A 17,901-nucleotide genomic window follows, 5' to 3' on the forward strand; every position below is an offset into this window, starting at 1 on the left:
TACTAAAACTATTGAATTGTACCCTTCAAATGGGTAAACTTTATAGAATGTAAATAATTCCAATAAAGCTGTTTCAAAAAGAGATGTAAAAGGGAAAGTATACTAGTAGACTTCTATCACTAATATATTTCAAGTAAAAATAAACCTTAAATAACCATTTAAGGAGAGAGAGAGAGAGAGTGAGAGAGGGACTCCAGCTGCCACAGAGAAGAACAGGAGGTTGGTTAGAAATATGACTCAGGTATGCTGGTAAATATTACTGTTTGTTCAGATTGTGATATGATAAAGGCACAATGTGCTTCCTGCTTCAGCCACACACTGTCCATCCCTAAGAAGTACCAATGCACGCACACTGTGAAGAGTGACCGGAGGATGTGGGCTGCCATCACACTCGTTCAGAGATGCTGCTCTTCCTGGAAAGAAGACAGCGTAGGCCCGTAGAAAGAGCAAAAGTCTGCAGCCTCACGTACCTGGTTTCAAATCCTGGATCCTCTTTGCTATGAGGCCATGGATTTTTTATTTTTATACTCACATCTCAAGGTTGAGTAAGAATTCAATACAAAATGTGAAAACGCCCATCCCATAATAAACATGGTTCTTTTCCTAGAAAGTTCATCCTTGCCAGCCAAATGACATTTAATCTGCAAATCCAGCTATGTCATGGTTTACTATTATTGCAACTCAAAAGGTGTTCTCTACTGCCCTCCACTTCCACCCACGAATCCATGTTCAATCAGCAATCTTATTATCACTTTTTATAGCAAGGAGAGGACCCTGTGAATTGAAAATTTAGGTCAATAACAGTATGATGTTGGGAAGAATCTGAGTGGGAGAGAACTCCTCCCCCCGGCTACCTAAAGTACGAGACTAGAGCCAGCAACACACGCCTACAGTAATACCCTGGATAACACCATGCAATGGAAACACCACCAGAACAACAGCTATGCATTCACAAATTTGAGATGTTGTATTCAGAAGCATTTCTAGGAACTATGGAATGTTAGGGTTAAAAATTCAATGTATCAGTCAACATTGTACTTTAAATTCATGCAAAGTTTTAACTATGAGCATCCTAGTAGCTTTGAGAGTAAGATTATACTCTGTTCACAGTGTAATGGGTGAGAAAATGGGCCTGGAAGCCAGGTTCTCTTCTCTCAAAAACTTGGTTTCACCTCCTGAGAAACCGGCACAGCTACTTCACTTTTCTGTGCCTTAGTTTCTTCATGCATCAACTGAGGAAATAATAGTATCTGTCTTTTTTTAACAACTTTATTATTTTTTTTAAAGATTTTTATTTATTTATTTTTTAGAGAGGGAAGGGAGGGAGAAAGAGAGACAGAGAGAAACATCAATGTGCGGTTGCTGGGGGCCGTGGCTTGCAACCCAGGCGTGTGCCCTGACTGGGAATCGAACCTGTGACACTAGTATCTGTCTTACAAGGCTATTGTAAATGTTCTATGAATTAGTATAAAGGGTTGGAACAGTGCTTAGCATATCCTAAGCATTCAACAAATCCATTAAGTCAACAAATGTTTATTGAATATAGTTGTGGCTCAATGCATCACTGTTTTAGATGCTGGGAATGCTGAAGTCAACCAAACAGATTACACCCCTGCCCCATTAAGTCTCATGAAGCTTACTTTCTGATGGGAAGATGTATATATATAGCTAGGGATTGAATGATGACCCCTCCTCCAATTCACATGTGGAAGCACTAACCCCTGATTCAATGGTATTTGGAGTCTCTTGGGGAAGTAATTAAGGTTAGATGAGGTCATGAGGGCGGGGCCGGAACAGGAAGAGGTAGAATAGAAAGGTAGAGGCAGAGAAACTCTCTTTGCCCTGTGAGAACACAGAAGGAAGGTGGCCCTACAGGCCTGAAAGAGAGGCCCCAGGAGAAATCAGTCCTGCATATGTCTTGATCTTGGACTTCTAGCCTCCAGACTGTGAGATACAAATGTCTGTTGTTTAAGCCACCCAGTCTATATTATTCTGCTATAACATCTTGAGCAGACTAATACAGATTTGTATGTAAATATATATTTGAAATAGGAGTCTTACATGATTGTTTTACTGATGGAAAGAGCCCTATGCTGAACTACAGTGAGAAGCCTGCTTTCTCCTTTTAGCAATGCTAGCCACTCTCCACAGTGGCCTTGGAGGAGCCACTTGATGACTCTCTTCTTAGATTCCTGCCTGTGTAAAATGATGAACTAGATGGTCTCTGAAATATTTGGTTCTGCCCGTCTTTGGTTGTAATAACAATTCACCTCCTAGGTACATTACACACACAAATGAGCTAATGCTTGGGGTAGCAGAGAGGGTGTCCTTAGGGTAGACACTGATTATCTGGATTGTCCTTTTCAGATGGAAGATTAATTAAATCCCTATATTTGGATTTGGCTTCCAAGTTAGCAATGTTTCCTTCCTGGAAAAGAAATAGTCGGTGTGTGTCAGACAGAACAGCTCCTTCTGATCATTTCCTCCCTCTTCCTTGGCTAATCGTGAGCTCCGATAGTGCGCTTCTCCTGGAACCTCTTCCTCCCCAGGTAACAGCCGACAGAACCAGGCTTGTGTTTTCCCTGAGGTTTTTTTAGTAAGTGGCTAACATCTCATTGATTCATTCTCATTTCACCTATTATCTTTACAAAAACAAAAAACTAAAAAACAAACCTGTACATTGTAACAGCACAAGAAAATAATTTTTAAATTATTCAGGCATTTTGTAAAATTTGATTTTTCTTCTCTCACCTTTGAATGCTTTCACTGGGGTGTCTGGGATGTGAAAGATTTACTCAAGTTCTCTTTCTCTTGGAGTCTCCAAATCCTCTGGGCCAGTGACAGCCTCTAGGAATGTATCTAAGGAAGCATTCAATCACTTCTGTTCTTTGGCCTTCGGGTGCCTTCCACTATCTAATACACTACAGGAAACAAGAGTCTTCCTCTGTTAGCTCTGGGGCAATGGAATTGAGGAACAAGCACAAAGAATTTAGAGTATCAGAGCATATTGTTTCATAGAGCTGTCATGTGGCTTGTGATGGCGGAGATATTTTTCCTGGTGATGAGACTAGAAGGATTTTCATAAATCTGACAGATGGAGTATATTTTCACTTCTGAACAGTCCACTTTATAATAGATTGTTTCTCAAAAAGGAATTAGAAATGAGATTTTTTTAAATATAAAAATGCTCCATCTCATTCTTCACATAAATGCAAATGCAAATTACATGTAGAGACTTAGCAGATGGGCAGAAAATTGAAAGAAGTGAAAACCTCCTTTGTTGGCATTCTCGCATAAAGGTGGTGGGAGTTTACTTTGCTGTATGGAGGAAAATTTGACAGTATCTATCAAATATTATCATGCACAAAGCCTTGGATTCAGGAATTCCTTTCCTAGGAATTCATCCACAGACATTCCAGACATGCACTCAAAGATGTAGGTATAAAAGTATTTATTGCAGAACTATTTGTGAAAGAAAAAAGAGACATAAAGGCCCTGGAAGGAGAGTGGCTAAGTAAGTTAGTAAGCTAGAGTATATTCATATAGGGGGATACTACTCAAGAACAACCTCCACGCTGTGTGGCTAAGGGAGAAAAGGTGCAGAAACATAGGTAATTCCATTTGTTTTACATATAGAAATTAGTGGCACAGGTTGTATCTGGGAAGGGAAATTTGAAAACAGTTTTTCATTTATACTTTTATTTTTCACTGCATATTTTTTTAACATGTGGATTTTGTATCATTTGTGTTTCATTACATATTTTGAAATTTAATTAAAATTTTAATACCCACTAAAGTGATGCAAAAATATATAGAAATAATAGCTTATATGCATTAAATTTTGCTGTATGTCAGGCACTGGTTTACTAAACACTTTGCACATATTGTGTGATTTGATTCAACCGTGAACTTATAAGGGGATTACTACTATTACCTCCATTTCACAGAGTAGGGGCGAGTTGTGGTAAAGAGAGCCTGAATAACTCACCCGAGGATTCCCAACTAGTTGGTGACAGAGCTGAGATTTGAACTCAGGCAGCCTGGTTCCAGAGACCAGACTCTTAACCACCATACTACACTGTTCCTATATAGTCTTAGGCCTCCAAAAGGAACTCTTAATTATAGTGTAGCCAAAGCAAAACTTAGATAACCAATTCAGATCTGCAAGAAATATCTTCTTTTTTTTTCTCTGAATTAACTTAAAACAGATTCCAAGCCCCCATCCTGCATGATTGACAGGAAATGTAATTCAGGCATTATTGGGGTTCTCCCCTTTAAGTGTTATACAAGGTCCTGGGGTCTTACCTGGGACCAAAGACTGGCAGAGACCCTGCTGGTTGTCAGCCCACACCGGTTACCATAGAGATGTCCTCTGACCCAGTTCAACACTCTCCAGAGCATGATCCTACCCATTCTGACCCCCAGCCTGCAAACTTCATTATATTCCAGGGAAATTTTCTCCTTCCCTTTTCCCTCTGCCTTCAAAGACATCAAAATATTCTCTCCAATGAGCTCAGGTTTTATCTAGAGATAGCCAGACCATTCTGCAAAAAAATCTCTAAGGTGAGAAATTACTAAGGGCATATTTAACTTGCTTAGGTCAAAGGAGAAGAGAAAGTATGGGAAGAAGACTAAGAAATTTACATCTAGATAAATTATCCTGCCACAGAGTCAAAGCCGCAGAAAACAAAATACTTTTGGATTGGAATTCACTTTCTTCATCATTTCCCTGCGCAAGGGCTTGACTTGGGTGTTTCTGGAATGATGGCTGTCATCAGTAAACGAAAGGATGTTTTCCATTAGCAGCAGATTTGGACCGAGACATGGGATGGTTAACACCTGCAGTTTGATTGCAAAGGCACACAGAACACACTCTGCAAACGGGTCAAAAACCTGATAGGGAAGTGAGGATAATTTCCTTTTATACCTTAACAATCCTCAAATAAAATCAGTCACGTTCCCAGCCCCTGTTCAGCTAACCAACCCGTAAGTGCAGAAGAGACAAGATCGGAATCCAAGGAGGGAAGCGTTGGAATCCAGGGGCCTGGCATCAAAGAGAATGGACTTAAATAGAAACCAGGTTGATACCAGGCCTTCAGGGTGGTTATAACAGGCAAGGAAAGGGAGATATATGATCTAAGCACAGAATCTTTTGACTGTAGGAGCCTGGGTAAGAGGTCTGCCCCAAATTCCATCTGCCACCAATGAGAACAGAAAGGAAATGGGTAGTGAGAGCCAAGCTGGGAAAGAGTCCAAAATGGGTGTGCCTCCAGTGTGTTTAGTAATCGTGTCCAGCTCAGCAAATCTGAGTTTCTTTAGTCTTCAGGCTACTATCCCTCTTAATAAGCAAGAAACGTTTGATCTTAAGCAGTTTCTGGAAACCCAGTTATCCCCAGCCTTTGTCTAAATTTTGCAGAGGAGAAGGAATAGCTATAGTAGAGGTCATGTTTGCTGGCCAGCTAATTCCTGGCCCTTTGCTCCACCTAGTGGACTTCCGGGCTACAGAGGCTCTGAAAGGAGGTCAGTGATGAGAAGGGTGTACTTTTGCTGATAAATCTGGACTTTTGTCCATTTCTTTATAGATAATATACTGTTCCACCCCAGTCTGTCCTTGGTCATATTGAGTGACCTCCTTCATTTATTTCATTAAAGCCAAATGTGTATTTGTGAGTCAGCAGAATCTAATGTGTCTTCTTTCTCTTCTTAATATACAAATAACGTTATGTGATCAGGAGACCCATGTCAGCACAGAAAAGTATATTTTATTATATCCTCTGGTGGCCAACCTCAAGCAAACTACAACAGGGTCATTTAGTTAAATAATAGCCCACCTACTTTCTAACTTCCTTGGAGGTCCTTTGAGCAGTAACTGGTTAAATAGCCATAGGACTTTTTCAAGAAGCTTCACATTGAATTATAAAAGCACACGAAAGAATATTGTGAAGTACAGGAAAGCTAACAGTTTCAGGTACAAAGGGATTCAGCGCTGATTCTTACACAAGATCTGTGTGCGAAGGTAAAGATTAGCACCAGTCTGTGTTTAAGCCATTAGGGTGTACAAAGTGAGTTCAACATTCTACACTTATTGGATAGCCTGCAGTGCTCCTGTCCATCCCTAGCCTCAAAAATCAATCAAATCATTATTCTTTATTCCTTACCTATAGTTGATATTTAACTGCTGTTATGGGTTGAATTATGTCCTTAAATTTTCATGAGTTCAAGTCCTAACTCCTAGTACCTCAGAATCTGACCTTATTTGAAGACAGGGTCTTCACACAGGTAACCAAGTTAAAGTGAGGTCTTTAGAGTGGGCCCTAATCTGAATGACTAGTGTCCTTATAGAAAAGGGAAATTTGGACACAGAAACGAAGAATACCAGGTGAAGGTGAAGGTGGCCACTACAAGCAGAGGGGCCTGGGACAGAATCCTTCTCTCACAGCCCTCAGAAGGAACCAGCCCTCTGACCATTTTGATCTTGGACTTCTGGCCTCCAGGACTGCAAGGCAATAAACTTCTGTTGTCTCAGCCACCCAGGCGCTTTGTTACAGCAGCCCTAGCAACCTAATGCATTGGCCTTTGGCAAATGGATAAGAAGCTCTCTACAAATCATCATCATCATCATCATCATCATCATCATCATCATCATCATCACCGCCATCCATAAAATGCTAGAGTTGAAAGGCATCTCAGAAAATATATTGCTCAACTCCCTGGTTTTGAAATAAAGTGCCTAAGGTCACACAGCAAGTTGGTGGCTTAGTCACCCTTTCAGCTCAGCCTTCAGCATACATGGTCTATCATAGTCAGCCAGCTATTTCAAAAATGGTGGCAAAATCAGCCTATTATGATGACTAGATCCAAAACTTTGTTGGAAAGAATTTCCTGGGCAACAGTATGCAAACATTGACTCTTTCTAAGTATTTTCTCATGGAAGCATGTGCTAAACAGAGAATTAATTGCTTGCTAGATGCCAGTTGGAAGATTGATACCCAGTGGAACTATGAGACAGGTAACTTACCCTCTGGCTGAGCTTATAGGATCCACCATCCCTCTAGGCAGGCACTTGGTAGGGGTAATGGTCTGGCTCTGGCTGGAGGGCTGTCCCTATCCTCTGGCTGGAGGATGATTCACCAGAATGACTTCATCACCTGTGGGTCAGAAGGTTCAGATGAGCAGGGTGGGGGCTGGGAGATCAGAGCCTGAGTACTCATAAGAGCGTGGAGACATTAAAATAGTAAACATGCTATTGATTAAAGTACACAGCACAAGTAATTACTAGAAACCCCAAACCAGCTATCACTTATGATTATGGAGATCCGATCTAATATCAGACAGAAAGCCCAGTTTCAACTCTGCAGCAGAGGCCTTTGAAGAGTGTCCAGAAGTAATTGGCATTTAATCAATGCAGTCATTACCACGGCACATGGCTCCTGTGGCTTCAGGCCCCCTTGCAGCCACTGACCTGCAAAAGGGAGAAAATGTCTGTGCAGTTTCACCACTGACAACATTTGATTCACAGTCCCAAACCAAGTCCAAGTGGAAAATGTTAACATTTTTATACACATTTGAGAAATTTGAGAAATACAGGTTCACTGTCTGTAAGAATTCAATCTGTATTGGTAGTTGTATAAACACTTCTGGGTGTTTACCATTTAAAGAGGCCCAATCAGCATTAATTTTGATAGACAGGAGGGTAAATGCTACAGCAGGCTGCCAGGCATTTGCTTTTCATCTAATCTTCTCTAAACCTTCCATGAAACATTGGGAAGAATATGACTGCTTTCTCACTCCCTGAGACATGGAAAGAGGATGTGCTACTTATAACTTAGGAACAAAGAAGTATTGACCCTGTTCTTGGTTTTGCTTCAAGAAAGTGTTACCAGTTGGGTATCAAACTGGGTTCTGATAGGAGAATATGCTTCTTGTGGAGGGTAGACACTAGTCTTAGGCCTATATCCTCTCTCCTTTTCTTGGTAAGAATTCATAGTTTGCTTTCACCCACCTTGTAAAAGGAAATTAGGAGGAAGAGAAGATTCCCTTTCCCCTCTCAGCATCTTACAAGTCCTGAACGCATGACCAATGAGAGGAAGTGAGGAGAAAAAAATACACTTGCTCTCAAGGAGCCACAAAATATTTACTTAGACAATGGAGGTCGATTTCAGTGCTTTTGAAAGGGTACTCCCAAATTACCCCCTTCAGAATGATCTAAGAGCTTGTCAACAACGCTGATTGCCAGACCTCTGTGCGTGCTCTAAAGCAGCAGTGATGGGAATGGGACCTTGGAATGTGTGTCGTTACCAAGTGTCTCCAGGAACTCCCATATCCACTCAAATGGATTCTGTTCACCTTCCCTCCATCTCAGCAGTGCTGTGCTCCAAGGCTCAATTTCTTCTCTCTCTATACTTGCCCTCTTGGTTTTATCCAGTCTAATGAGGTTTAAGTGTTTTTATATGCAAATAGCTCTCAAATTAACATCTGCAGCCCACACCTTTCCCCCAAATTCCAGAATTCTATATCTGTCTGATTGATGCCTAAAAGACATTTTCAAAAATTAACTCTTCGATTTTCTCTCTGAACTTGTTCTTTCTCATCTCAGTAAATGGCAGCACAATTCCCCCCAAAACCTTGGAGTCATTCTTGATTCTGTCCTTGGCATCTTCCTCACTCTCTCTCACACTCACATCCAATCCCTCAGAGCTCTTTCAAAATATACCCTACATGTTCCTCTGTTCCCTGGGCTACTTCAATAGCCTTCTGTTTGGTTTCTCTGCTTACTTTCTGTATCAGTCAGAGTTCCGCTGAAGATGACAGAGGCTTTCCAGCTACTTGAAGCAGAAAAGGATTGAATGCAGGTGTGGTAGATGGATGCTACAACAACCCTTCCCATCCCACATACCATTTTGCAATGTGACTTTGCCACAACTCCCAAAAAGAAATGGAGTCTATTTTTTCCTTTGAATCTGGGTCAGTCCTCTGATTAACTTTGACAAATGGAACGAGGCAGTGATGCTGAGTGATCCCCAGACCTGGCCGTATGAGGCTTTTGCAGTTTCCATTTTCACCCTCTTGAAAGGCACCCTTCATATAAGGCAGCTCAGGCTAGATTAGTGAGTGATGAGAGTCCACATGGAGAGAGAGGGCTCAGAGTTTTAGGTACCCCATCCAAGATCCAAGACAGGTAAGGGAGGCCATCTAGGACCTTCAGGCCTAGCATAGCTGACAACTAAATGCAATTACATTGTGTGAGCCCAGGTGAGATCAGCAGGAGTGCTCAGCCAACCTAAGATTGGAGGGATGTTCATTACATAGCAACAGATAACTGAAATGTTAGTGAAGTTAGGGCTTGCAAAACTTTTGGAGGGTTTAGGGGCAGGCGCTAGGCTAGGCTTCCAGCAGTGACTCCCAGAACACTGCAGAACTGGCCTGCTGGAGGAACTGCTACTTCTGCTATAATCCAGAAACTAAGGATCAGGAAGCCATCATCCATTTTCTAGGTCTAAAAACACACCACCTTAGCCATGATCTGGCCATCAGGAAGTCACTACAAGATCTGTTGGTTGCAGAGCCATACCACAGTCATTTTACATTAGCAAAATGTGTAATTAATGTGCTATTACCACCTTTCCCACCACTTGTTAGTTCTGAATTCAAGACTTGCAAAAAACAAATTATATCTGAACCTCTAGCTTCAAGAGGGTCTGGGAAATCTAATCTTAGCTTTTTAGTCTATGCACTGCTGAAAGGCACAGAAAAAATGATTTTAAAACATGTTTTGATAAGCTCTAGAAATCTAATACACAGTACAATGAATATAGACAACAATATTATACTATAATTATAGAATGCAATAAATATCACTACAATGGCAATCTTATTACAATATGTAGTTAATATATATTAAGTTTAATATGTATTAAACATTGTACACCTTAAATTTACACAATGTTATATGTCACATTTAAATTTTTTTTTTTTTTGCTGTTATAGCATCTAAAATCATGCCTTCACAGGAGATGCTCCTTGAATATTTGTTAAATGACTGAACTAAAGCTTGACAAAGGAAAGTTAAAATTCAGAGATGATCATCTCTGGTTAGCCCAGACTATGACAGTCTGCATGCCTAGAACCCTGGTTCTGTCATTCTCCTTTATGCCTGTATCCTGGAGTATCATGAAAGATTAGAATTCAAGGTTTTTTCAGCCCAGTACTCACCATCTTTACTATCACTGTACAACCATCTTGAGTCAAGCACTTCTGGTCTTTTTTTTTCTTTTGTAATAAATTTTCATTTAAAAGGTGAATGTGGGAGGATAGGAAGTTCCTGAAGGGCAAGCTCCTCAGTCTTTCCTGCTCCCCATGGCTTTGGCCACCATCTCTCTCGGAAGGCTTGTTCTCCAGGATACCGACAGCTTGATTTCTCTGGGTAACATCATGCAAAGGAAATTAGCTCAGTATGTCTTCTACTGAATTCCATCTGTAGCTCAGTGTTTTAAGGTGTTTGTGAACAAGGCTACAGAGCAATTTGATAAGACAAGGCAATGTTCCAGTCTCTGAGAATATTTCTCCCCTCCCAGAACATTTTTAAATACCACTGAACAGCCTGAAAATCTACCCACGCATGAGCAATCTCCTGCAACATACAGAAAGCTTTTCAGGTGTCACATCTACAATAGCAGGTGGTTCCTTTGGGTAGAAAGATTATGGCTAGGATAAAGAGACAGCAAGCAAACTGTTTCAATATTCTGGGTACAGTTTTCCCCAAGTGAATCATTCCCATATGCCTACTCTTAGCACGGGCCCCTTTCCAGAGGAAGTGGACTGTGTGAATGGAGGTGCAGAGACGCATTCTGATGGGCGAACTTCAGTGGGGCCCGTATTTGGCAGCTCCAATTAATCTTTAGATATATAGCAGCCACTCTTCTGTAAGTCTCAAGAGGCAAAATTTAAATATGGATTTGGTACCTGTTTTTGCTTCCCATAATCTTGTTATGAAGATTTAGTAGTGCTCGTTTGAGGCAAGGCTGCTTCTGAAATTCTATATAAATTCATTTTAAATATTTTATTTATTTATTTTTAGAGAGAGGGGAAGGGAGGGAGAAAGAGAGGGAGAGAAATATTAGTGTGTGGTTGCCTCTCGAGTGCCTCCCACTGGGGATCTGGCCCACAACCCAGGCACATGCCCTGACTGGGAATCGAACTGGTGACTCTTTGGTTCACTGGGCAGCACTCCATCCACTGAGCCACACCAGCCAGGGCAATATAAACTCCTTTTAAATAAAAGCTTATAAGGAAGGCTGAGACTAGAACAATTTGCAAAGGTGATCATTTAATTCACTTTTTATTTGAGACATACAGAAAGTTTAAAGAACAGGTATTTATTCTTTAGTGAAATTTTCTTGCTTGTAAGAGAAAAATCTGGACTAGTGAGAAAGACTTCATTTCCAGAAAGAAGCACAGCAAAGCTGGAAATTAAGAGTTTTGCATAGCTTTTTAAATTTCCCCATAGTGTATAAGATTAGCATTCTTATTATTTGTAAGCATACCACATCTCCCTTATTGAAAATAGAGATGCTATTGCCACCATCTTAAAACAAAAATCAACTAAAGTCTACTAGGGAAAGATGTATACAGGGAGCTTGTTAATGGAAAAGTTAACTTTGTTTGGATAGAAGACACCTACATTGGAAAATAAAAAGAGCACATAGTCATTAAGCTAATTCATTCTGGCCCCTCCAAATCTCAGAGTGGTGTCATTTACTAGCCAGATGACCGTTGGGCATATTCTTTATAATAATAGGATTTAGCTCTTAGAGTTGGCACGTGTAAAGCTGGTAGAACAGTGTTGGCGTACAATAAACCCTCAATAACTGTTAGCTCACTTTCTCCTGTCTCCTCAACAGAATGTTATCTCCGCATGAGAGCACAGCTTTTGTCTTACTCAGTTCTGCATCCTCAGCTTCTATTTTTCCTACAGCAGGCATTACATAAAGATATGTTGAATGGATTAATTAATGAGAGTAGTTAATCTTCAGGGTTGAAAGTGAAAGAGAATTAGCCCTAAATTGCATATCTAGTGAGAGAAAAACAGACTTTGGGTTAGGGTAGGTTAGGGAGGGAGAAAAGAACCCTAAAGTAAGATGAGAAGGCCCACATTCAAGTTTAAATTTTTCTAACTCTCTGAGTGTAAAGACTATGGATTTCTTTCTTAATTTGTAAAATGGGAATAACTTCCAAGGTTATTCTGAGGACTAAATTAAGGTGTATGTGAAAGCTCATAAGAAACTATAAAGGGATATACAAAGACATGATATTAATTTTTATCTCAGTAAGTTTATCCATTGGATGACAATAAAATGATTCTATGAGAGTCTTGGAAGAAAGAATCTTTAGCTAAAGATTTAAGTACTAAAAATACTCAACCCCAGAGGTACCACAGACATAGACTAATTTTTTCCATCTGTGCAGTTTAGGGTAGATTTGGCATACACTCAATACCAGGCAAGAAAGAAACTATGGTTTAGGCTGCTTTTAAAGTTTAAAAAAAGGCAGAGAAGGAAACCATTTCTTTTTATAAGCATAAATGTTAAAATAGAGAAAGCCTTCATCAAGTAATGCATCACCAGAGCAAGACTATTTAATACATATCCTCCTACCTTTCCCCACTCCCCATTTATGTTCTAATTAGTTAGATGTTTTATATATAATGATTTATGTATTATGGTCACTTCCTCTTTATCGAGAAAAGACAAACAGATCATTCTTTATCAGCCACATGTGACTCAGAGGTCAAAAGAGCAGTTGTTTGTGGGATTCTATCTCTAGATTAATAATATTTAAAGACCTGGTTTTCAGAGCCAGGGATTATTGTAAACATTATGGCTTTAAGATTAGGCCTCACCCAAGATACTTCTACAGAGTGTGAGTTTGAAGTTGAGAAACTAACTTGAGGGAAAAAAAAATAAAAGGGGAAAAAAAGCCATAGTGAGTGAACTGATGACTCACTGTCCCTTCCTTGAACTTCAGGAATGACAAGATGGAAGAGGCAAAAAAAAAAAAAAAAAAAAAAGGCAGTGCCCCACTGCAGACCAGATGTTTCATGAAAGACAACAAATTCAGGGAATTTACAAATCTATATATGTTCTCAGGGTAAAGGCAATACATATAATTTTCATGATCAAGTTGTTAAGTACATCAAAGATAGGAAACTAAACTTGATTACACTTTACCATCAAAGTTGTCATAGTAAATCTGATCATTTTAGAAGTACTCTCCTGCTTAAAAACTACAGTAACTCTACATTGCTACTGGATCAAGTCTAAACTTACAATGGCATAGAATATTCTTCTTTTAAATTAATATATTTTTTTTAAAAAGAAGGGAAGGCAAGGAGAAAGAGAAGGAGAGAAACATCAATATGTGGTTACCTCTCATGTACCCCATACTGGAGGCCAGGCCTGCAACCCAGGCATTTACCCTGACTGGGAATCGAACCAGTGACCCTTTGGTTTGCAGGCTGGTGCTCAATTCACTGAGCCACACCAGCTAGAGCCAATGGCATAGACTATTGTTTATAACAAGATCCCAAACTTTCTTGATAGCTTTATCTTCTGATTTATTCTTTTTAAATTATACTTTACTGATTATGCTATTACAGTTGTCCTGAATTTTCCCCCTTTGCTACTCTCCACCTACACTGCCCACTCCCTCATGCAATCCCCCCACCATTGTTCATGTCCATGGGTCATAGTATAAATTCTTTGGCTACTCTATTTCTTACACTGTACCTTACATCCCCATGGCTCTTCTGTAATTATTTGTACTTCTTAATCCCCTCACCTCTTCACTCATTCTCCTCTACCACCTTCCCATTTGGTAACCATCAAAATGTTCTTGGTACCCATGATTCTGTCTCTATTCTTCTTGTTTGCTTAGTTTATTTTTTAGTTTCAATTGTTGATAGATAATGTATTTTTTGCCAATTTATTGTTCCTAGTTTTGATTCTCTCCTTTTTCTTAAATAAGACCCCTTAACATTTCATATAATAATGGTTTGGTGATGATGAACTCCTTTAGTTTTTTCATGTCTGCGAAGCACTTTATCTGCCCTTCAATTCTAAATGTTAGTTTTGCTGGGTAGAACAATCTTAGCTATAGGTAAGATTGTGTTTCACGACTTTGAATATTTCTTGCCAGTCCCTTCTAGCCTACAAAATTTCTTTTGAGAAACCAGCTGACAGTCTTTGGGATTTCCCCTGTAGGTAACTAACTGCTTTTCTCTTGCTTTTTAAGATTCTTCCTTTATTTTTAACCTTTGGCATTTTAATTATGATGTGTCTTAGAGTGGGCCTCTTTGCATCCATCTTGTTTGGGACTCTTTGTGGTTCCTGGACTTGCATGTCTAGTTCCTTCACCAGGTTAGGGAAGTTTTCTTTCATTATTTTTTCAAATAGATTTCCAATTTCTTGCTCTTACTGTTCTCCTCCTGGCACTCCTACGATGCAAATGTTGGGCTTCTTGAGGCTGCTTATACTATCTTCATTTTTTTTTATTCTTTTTTCTTCTTGTTGGTCTTATTGGTTGCCTTTTGCTTCCTTATATTCTAAATCATTGATTTGATTCTCAGCTTCATCCACTCTACTTTTGTTTCCCTGTAAATTGTTCTCTATTTCAATTAGTGTATCCTTCATTTCTGACTAGATCCTTTTTATGCTGTTGAGGTCCTTACTAAGTTCCTTGAGCATCCTTATAACCAGTGTTTTGAACTCTGCATATGATTGATTGCTTATGTCCATTTTGTTTTGCTCTGTTTCTGGAATTTTGATCTGTTCTTTCATTTGGGTCATGTTTCTTTGTCTCCTCCTCTTGGCAGCCTCTCTGTGTTTGTTCCTATGTATCAAGAAGAGCTGCTTTCAGTCCATGTCTTGGTAATGTGGCCTAATGTAGTAAGTGTCCTGGAGGGTCCAGTGGCACACCTTCCCCTATCACCCAACCTGGGTCCTTGAGGTGTGCCCTTCTTGTACACCCTCCTCTTGTAGGTGATCCTTGGTTGCTGTTGGCAGATCAATGGGAGGAATTTACCCAGGCCAGTCAGCTACAAGGGCTGGCTGTGACCACTGACCACCAACCTCTGCCCTCCATAGAGGATAAGCTGTGCAGGGGCATGGTGGTGGTGGTGCTCTGATGTGGTCTGTAGCTGTCCATTGGGTGCACTAGCCCCCAGGGTTTCCCAGGAGGTAGTCCAGGTCAGCCCCCACCTGTGTTTTGCCCAGGGAACCCTGACTGAACTATAAAGCAATCTGAGTTGGCTGCTACTTGTGCTGGGATTAGAGATATCCAGGCAGAGCCAAGCTGTGAATCTAAGCTGGCTCTGCTACTTCTGGGCCTGGGGTCACTAAAGCCAGCTGTTTTTTGTTTGATAGCATGTAGGAAGTTGTGAAGTGTGAGCCAAGGCCAGCCATTCCTATGGAAAAGCAGCTTGGGTGGGGTGGAGTCTCTGGGGATCTCCAAGGTGGGTCAAATAGTGTTAGACTGCTTGATGGAGTCTCAAATATGGCACCAGCTTAACAGCTCTGTGGGGAGAGGGTCTAGAAAAGGCACAATGTCTTCTGCTCACCTTGATGGTAGACACTTCAGTTTCTTACCTGTACCACTGGTGACTTTCAAGCTGCTACCCCAGTGCTGGAGCTCAGAGGGAGTAAGTCTAAGCAGGTGATTCCGTGTGTGGGTTCTTTAAGAGGAACTGTTTGGGGCTCCAGCAGTTTCTTCCACCAACTCAATCCCTGTTGGTTTTTGCAGCCCAGAGTTGTAGGGACTTATCTTCCTGCCACTGGAATCCTGGGCTGGGGGGCCTGATGTGGGGCTGGGACTTCTCACTCCTGAGATATCCTTCCCCCCAATTTTTTTTGAAAGACTATTTATCCCTAGAGAGAGGAACAGGGAAGGAGAGAAACATAAATTGTGGCTGCCTTTAGTGCGCCTCCCACCAGGGACCCAGCCTACAACCCAGGTATGTGCCCTGACTGGTAATTGAACCGGCAACCCCTTGGTTCACAGGGCAGCACTCAATCCACTGAGCCACATCAGCCAGGAGTCCCTTCCAAAATTTTAATCACCACATGTGGGTGTGGGACCAGCCCATTCCACATCTGCATGCCTCCTACCAGTCTGGATGGATGTGGTTTCTTTAATTCTGTAGTTGCCAGACTTCCATTCAAGTCAATCTTGTTCTGAGTGATGATTATTCTATATTTTAGTTATAATTTTGATGTGGTTGTATAAAGAGGCGAGCCATGTCTGCCTACGCTATTGTCCTGACCAGAAGTCTAATTTATTCTCATTACATATCTTGGAAGGGTTAGGGGACCACTTATAATTTACCAAATAAGTCAGATACTTTAAAACTCTGGTCCATTTCTTTACGCTGTTTTCTCTTGCCAGGACTCTCATCCCAGCTGGCAAACCCCTAACGGTGCTTCAAAGCCTGGCTCAAGTATCATTTCTTCTCTGTAGTTTTCTCAACTCCCACTCTTCTACTACACAGGATGAGTGTTCTTTCATCTATGGAGTCATTGACCTTTAAGCATGCCTTTGCTAAGTCACTTAACCTGATACATTAGAGATTCTGTTCTCTCCTCAACCTAATGCATATACAATGAAGGCAAGTGTGAGCCTGCCATTGTGCAATTCTTGGTATACCACAGGAGTATAATACAGGTTTGTTGAATTGAATCAAACAGTAGAAGAGAACCAAAACATATATGGATATTCTAGTCCTAGAAATTATGCTAGGACTAGAAAGTGTAGGCCAAATTCATTCACATATGTGATTTTGCTTTTGGTCTTTGGACCAGAGAAGAATGTGATTTGCTTTTGTTAAAAAAGTGTCATGAATATGCTTCCCTAGATAAAATACATTATGAATGCATTTTAGGCTTAGAATTGTCCTTCCCATAACCCATTTTGCCAAAAGGTAGCTGGGTAATTTGAAATATTCTCCAGCTGGAGTGGAATCACACTTGGGACTTGCCTCAGTCAGGGCACCTCTGTCTTGCTTTTGCTCTTCCAAGAGCCCCACAGTCAACTGGGCGGGAGCAGAACGGAAAACAGATGAACCCTGCTGAATATAAAATTTTCCACATTCTCTACTTTAGCATTAAGCTTTCTTTGCTAATTGAACAGGTTAACTGAAGCAGTATATAATGTAGTATTAATTTATATTTTTAAATTTGATCCATTATGCCATCTTGTTTCAGAAATTCTTTAAGAAACCTTAAAGAAAAACATCCCAAATCGAAAACCAAATTGTTCCACTCATCCCTTTGGTTCTTTTTGTTTCTTTTCTGTCAGTGCAGATGATTAGTATGAAAGACTTTTGAAAAAGTTTCCCAGGCACTAGTAACAACATTTCCTGGAGCATCTTTTATCTCGGTTTACATCAAATGTTTCTGTCAATGTCCACAGGTCACTTTTACTCTGAGACCCAGTGTGAGTTTCCTCAATCTTAAAATCTGTCATTGAGGCCCTCGCCTAGGCAACAGAACATGGCAGTGGTTATCCCACATGTATTTGGGCTAAATAAAACCAGGGTTGAGGAATATCTGAAGTCACTCAGGAGCAGCAGCATTAAGATGAATAGCAGCTCTGGAGTCAGTTTGTCTGTCTGAGTTTGAATCTGGCCAGTTATGTGAATCTGGACAAACCACTGCCCCTCTCTGTGCCTCACCTGCCTTATCAGTAAAGAAGGAATGATAACTGTACATACCTCTTACTGAATCAGTAAATTAAATAGGTAATGCATTTACAACAGTGTCTGGTACATGGTAAGCACTCAATCAATGTTAGCTCTTATATTCTATGTGTTTATATTTTTACGTAAGAAAAGTGGGTACAATAAAAAAAAAC

Source organism: Phyllostomus hastatus, unplaced genomic scaffold, assembly GCF_019186645.2.
Source record: "Phyllostomus hastatus isolate PE091 unplaced genomic scaffold, TTU_PhHast_1.1 phas_contig_36, whole genome shotgun sequence".
NCBI lineage: Eukaryota > Metazoa > Chordata > Mammalia > Chiroptera > Phyllostomidae > Phyllostomus > Phyllostomus hastatus.